Source organism: Schistocerca nitens, chromosome 7 (genome assembly GCF_023898315.1).
Source record: "Schistocerca nitens isolate TAMUIC-IGC-003100 chromosome 7, iqSchNite1.1, whole genome shotgun sequence".
Classification (NCBI taxonomy): domain Eukaryota; kingdom Metazoa; phylum Arthropoda; class Insecta; order Orthoptera; family Acrididae; genus Schistocerca; species Schistocerca nitens.
In genome coordinates this window covers 545,146,744-545,153,134 of record NC_064620.1, presented here as the reverse complement: position 1 = coordinate 545,153,134, position 6,391 = coordinate 545,146,744, and the positions used below count along the sequence as shown (strand labels likewise).

Sequence of the window (6,391 nt, the reverse complement as noted above, 5' to 3'; positions counted from 1 at the left end):
ATAACCTAAAAGAAATTCTGTAGTTCTAAAGTTTAACCCCAGCAAAGAGCAGAGCCTGACAGGATGTTTCCTGCCAAGAAGAAAGCAATGACAGCAGGACAAGAGGAAAACTTTAACCCATTTTCACTGAGCTCCGATTGCCTTCGTGTAGAATAAGAATCCAGAATCCCCATCCACGTTCTGCCGCACGAGTAGTTCGACACTGGCTGGTGACTGCCACATACAAATTACGGCTCGTAGGCACAATGGGTTATTTTTCACATAGTATGATTTTTTATATTATAATATGAATATACATTCGGTTAAACCTTTTAGAAGATCAGACAGGCGGACAAGCATTGTTTTGATGTGAGGTCCGCCAGTTACGCAAAACACCGTTTCTCTCAGTTCCCAAACATGTTTCGACACCACTGTGCCATCATCAGTGGGTTTTCGTTTTTATTTATTCTGTAATGAGAACATTTTTGTTAAATGATTATAAAATTACGTGCATTTTTAGTTCAAACAACAGATCGTTTCTTTTTGTAAATACCTTTACATTTGATGAGCATGAATTTTCTGGATCAGTTTTGTGTTAATTATTACAGGTAGCTTGTCATCTGCGACTGTAATAATAAACACACACTCTAATAATTAACACAAAAGTGATCAAGAAATTTCATGCTCACCAAATGTAAAGGTATTTACAAAAAGAAACGATCTATTGTTTGAACTAAAAATGCACCTAATTTTATAATAATTTAACAAAAATGTTCACATTGCAGAATAAATAAAAACGAAAACCCACTGATGATGCACAGTGGTGCCGAAACATGTTTGGGTACTGAGAAAAACGGTGTTTTGCGTAACTGGCTGACCTCACATCCAAAAAATTTTAACTGCAAACACGGCCAATACAAGGAGCTGCAAATCAAACCGATGGACATTGATTTGCTGTTGAGACTCGCCTTAAGTGATCGATATAACCGTTAACAGCTCAAATTTTCGCAAAACTATTAGGTAAATATTTACTCAATTTACGGGCGCCGGTAAAAGTTCGTTTCTGCGGAGATGTGAGTGGCATGCCCTGTGCGGTAGATGGAGACACCGTCTGTACCGCAGACCCAGAGTGGATTGTCTTATTATCTGGCTACTGTCGTAGGACTTAAGAATGGACTCCTCTTGTGCTAAGTTGGTTACTCTACATGAAAATATTTGAAATACATGAAGCTGTACCAGAAATTTTCCAGTTTATTTTCTCCTAATTGGCTAGTTAGTGCGCCTTACCACTTCTATGAGTGGGCACCCTTCGGGTGTATACTAAATTACCTAGGCTTATTCTCAATGAGTTATCCAGGTCTTGCCTTCCCTTTGTAATCACTTAATGTAACCTACCTAGATGTCGGAAACATGACACTTAAGTAAGGTCATGGGAGCTAATCTTGTTTGTTATACTGAACGGGTGAACACAAATTCTGCCCGATGTTGTGATTACGAATAACCAGTGAACAAACACCGTTGTCTATGATTTAGAATTTCCAGCTATCTATATTTGAAGACAGTTTGTTCCAAGGCGCATTCGGATCTGTGGTACGCATTTTATATTCAGAATCGATATTAACTAACGACAGTTTTTTACTGGCTTTGGAAGAGAGATATACAGGGTGATTCAAAAAGAATACCACAACTTTAAAAATGTGTATTTAATGAAAGAAACATAATATAACCTTCTGTTATACATCATTACAAAGAGTATTTAAAAAGGTTTTTTTTTAACTCAAAAACAAGTTCAGAGATGTTCACTATGCTTGCTGGATGCGTGCTACATTTTCATCACTCGTTCTCGGCCGTCCAGAACTTTTCCCTTTGCACAAACACCCATTCTCTGTAAACTGTTTATACCAACGTTTAATACACCACCTATCAGGAGGTTTAACACCATACTTCGTTCGAAATGCACGCTGAACAACTGTCGTCGATTCACTTCTGCCGTACTCAATAACACAAAAAGCTTTCTGTTGAGCGGTCGCCATCTTACCATCAACTGACGCTGACGCCTAGTCAACAGCGCCTCAAGCGAACAAATGTACAACTAAATGAAACTTTATAGCTCCCTTAATTCGCCGACAGATAGTGCTTAGCTCTGCCTTTTGTCGTTGCAGAGTTTTAAATTCCTAAAGTTGTGGTATTCTTTTTGAATCACCCTGTATTTATATCTCGTCAAGTAAAATTTTCTGGATTAGGAAATACTTAATACCATATCACTTTTGAAGAATTGAAATAAAGAATTACATGATTCGCATTATTCGTAATAATTCCAGTGACTGGAGATGATATGATGAACCTCTTTCTACGTACAGTCCACGTGAAGTAACGATGTAAAAGGCTGAAAGCGCAGGCTTACCAAATTGTCTTTTTCATTGACGACAAACACACATTATACCGAACAAACTGAAAATTTACGCAGGCTGGTGTGGCCGAGCGGTTCTAGGCGCTACAGTCTGGAACCGCGCGACCGCTACTTTCGCAGGTTCGAATCCTGCCTCAGGCATGGATGTGTGTGATGTTCTTAGGTTAGTTGGGTTTAAGTAGTTCTACGTTCTAGGGGACTGATGACCTCTGAAGTTAAGTCCCATAGTGCTCAGAGCCAATTTTTGAAAATTTACTTCCAATAGCTAACTGAGTTGAAAGCTGTCTGATAAGCTGAAAATAAAAAAATCTCTAGTCACGTGACCCCGAGCTACTGTCTTCACTTTTTCCTGTGGCTAAAGGTGTTTCCTTTGATATGACTGGACCAGGGCTTGAAGATTACTCTCGCTTTGATAGATCCGTTCCATTACACATGACCTTTCCTGCTAAAATCATTCGCTATTATTTTCTACATGAAATCACTCAGTCTTCAGGCCACGAGTGGCCATCCGCGACCATCCGACCGCCGTGTCATCCTCAGTGGAGGATGTGGATAGGAGGGGCGTGGGATCAGCACACCGCTCTCCCGGTCGTTATGATGGTATTCTTCACCGAAGCCGCTACTATTCGGTCGAGTAGCTCCTCAACTGACATCACTAGGCTGAGTGCACCCCGAAAAATGGCAACAGCTCATGGCGGCCTGGATGGTCACCCATCCAAGTGCCGACCACGCCCGACAGCGCTTAACTTCGGTGATCTCACGGGAACCGGTGTATCCACTGCGGCTAGGCCGTTGCCTATTTTCTACATAAAACGCATCTAATTACTTTACAGAAGTTTTCGAGCAAAGACATTAACTTTGAGTCTATTCTGTTCTATTCCGAAATAGCAAAGAAGCATCCATATTGAGGCTAAATTTTTCCTTATATGGCTAAGCTAATTAGCTCAAGCGTATCCTCAAACAATCTGGTTTTAACTACACAGAAATCTTTACACATATACAGATTTACTTCTGTTATGAAACATCATCATCTATTCTGCTTTACAAGAGTTAAAGCCCCATATAGTTTAATGTGTTTTACTCTGCTGTTTTTCATCAATTTCTTTACACCTGCAACTCCTTTCATAATCAAGAACGAACAACATTAAGTAAGCATTTTGGTGACAGAAAATTTCTGTTGTATCTAGTTACTTCCAACAGGTTGGAGCAACTGTCCATACAGTCGGCCGAACATTGGAGCACATTTAGACAATCTTCACGCCTGACAGATTTGCTAACAGAGATCAGTCTGGTCGCGGCCCTAGCTGACCACCCAGGTCGCCTGATCTTTCAGCGGGCAATTCCTGCATGTGGGGAGCCGTCAGGTCTAAGGCGTCTCGCAACAACCCTCAAAATCTTCAAGATCTGCAGCAGAACGCTTCGAATGAGACTGCAGAAATCCCAGCAGTCCAGCTCCGATCTGCCTTCAGCAACCTGCTATGTAAGACGTGTATATTTCTATTGTCTATTGTCAAACCACAATTTATGAAAGATGTTTATATTTTATTAGTAGGATTAAGTAGGAATAATTAATATTTGTCATGTTGGAAATAATTGTGGCAGCAGGGAATGTCTGCACCAAAGTATTGTTGGCAGGACAGGCCGCACATTCATATAATTTTAAAAAGGGCGAGAGAGACCGCGTATGGATACATTTTAAGAAAAGAGCGGGAAAGACCGCGCATTGATACATTTTGTAATGGGCGCAGGGATTGTCTGCACCAGAAAGCATTGTTGGCGGGAGAGACCGCACTTTAGCGTTCGTAGGAAGTCAGTGGTAAGCGAGATGTGAAGCGAGTCGGTAGCAGGTCTGAAGCAAGAGGTTGAGAGGAGCGGTGTGCCTGCCAGCCACTAGCTATGATTTACATTAATTATAAACGGATGCACAGAGACATCAGCTAACTATTATCTTAAGAGGAACTAATATTATTGAATTAATTTTTTGAGAAACTTAAGACTTCTGAAGGTATGTTTGCGCATTGCTAGTTGTAAGAGTATTGTAAAATGTAAGTCACATTTGAACGTTTGTAAAATCATTTCATTCAGAATATAATTAATTTTTGCCAGCAATATTGCATTACTGATTATAAAATGGTTCAAATGGCTCTGAGCACTATGCGACTTAACTTCTGAGGTCATCAGTCGCCTAGAACTTAGAACTAATTAAACCTAACTAACCTAAGGACATCACACACATCCATGCCCGAGGCAGGATTCGAACCTGCGACCGTAGCGGTCACGCGGTTCCAGACTGAAGCGCCTTTAACCGCACGGCCACACCGGCCGGCTTACTGATTATAATCCATCTCAAAAACCATCAACGTGAAACTTCGCAAAATTTTATTGTTGTCAAGAAAAAGTTTAACTATGAATTACGTAACTTCAGTCAAATTAATTAAAGAATGACGTCAGATTTGCTATTAAAGAATAACGTCAGCTTTGCTATTAAAGAATAACGTCAGCTTTGGTAATAAATACAGCCACTTATTATGACAGCCCACGAGCAGCTAATAGAGTATAGTAAAACAGAGTAAGTATATTCATGTCGCAGTACGATGTAGCAGTCAGATGGCGATCCAGTAACAGTAAAAAAGGTAAGGAACACTTTTGGGTTATTTCAGATAACGACTGAGGGCCACGACGACGACACATTCTATGTTTCGTCGAAATAATCAGAAAATAACTTTTAATAAGCAGCATTTAAATTTTTATGCGAAGATTGAGAAAGAGAATTAATTTCAAAGGGAAGATTTAATTTGTTATTATTAAGCAAGAGGTAGAAATCCTAATGGAAGGTTTCATAGGTTATTGTAAAAGGGAAGGTTGCGTAACAAAAGAGATATAGAAGAGACGGGAAGGTTTCACTGACAGGGCCCAAAAGTGCCAAGAGAGATGAATGGTCTCTTTCAGCATCTGCTATAGTCAGGTTAGTACTGTATTTCCTTTCCTCTGCCATATTTTCTGTACCCTGGAACCATATTCTCCGGGCCACTTAGTCCAAACATATCGGTGGGGGTAGGTACACCGAGGAAATGCAACACAACTATAGAACTGCGCACTGTCTATTTGGAGGCACCTGGGAGGGCTGCTTGTATTGATTGCAAAGGTCCCTATACAGTCAATAAAGCCTTTAGGTGTCCATTACGAACAACTGAACAAACTTGAAAGGCAGCTCAGTCCGTGAAGAATGTAGGCGAAGGGAGTAACAGCAGTGTAAATGGAACCAGTGGCATCGGCTTCCTCTCATCGACGAATGCGGGACTTGTCTGACTGCTAATTGTCTTAGAGAAGTGTGGAGGCAGCTGTATACCAGTGCACGTATCAGGTGTTCTGATACTCCATTCCTTTTCACATTCGTCAGACATCAGCAAAAACATCCTCTGAGACATTAGCGCCACTAGAATAAGTTACAGCTTGTAGGAGCGGACCCTTATTCTACGGAAGAGCATATCAGTGTTTAGCTGTACAAAATTTGTTTAATTTCCGTATTGTTGACAATGAAGCAGACCGAGGTTGCTCATGTTCACAGTGGACACAAGCTGGTGATCCAAAAATTTTACACCTCTGCTAGCGGCATTTACCTTTAGCTGCGATGTGTTGTCGACTGCATGGCTGCTCTCGCCCTCTGAAAATCCTATAAAAAGCTAATAAAAATCTTTACTGATCTTATCAGCTGAAACTGCGCTATGCTTCTCGTTAGGAGAGAAAACATGCACTCATCCCTAGTCTGGAAAATATGGCGTTAAACACGTGCATAGATGGAGCAGCGTGTATATTTAAACACCCTCTCAGTTCTCGCAAGAACAATTAACTACGTGGCTGTTCTATTTCTCCGCTATCGGAGCTCCACGCCTCTTCAGCTACTTTCTAGCTGAATGTCAGCCAAAGTGAACGCAGTGTTCACACAAAATTCCTCTTTTGGTGTCGCACAGAGCGTGTTGCGCCCTGTTCTATACTTGACGC

General features: G+C 40.9%; 1 pseudogene; it reads right to left on the bottom strand.

Moving 5' to 3' along the window:
* Positions 1-3,068: 3,068 nt before the first annotated feature.
* Positions 3,069-3,186, bottom strand: LOC126195980 (5S ribosomal RNA; annotated as a pseudogene).
* Positions 3,187-6,391: the final 3,205 nt, after the last annotated feature.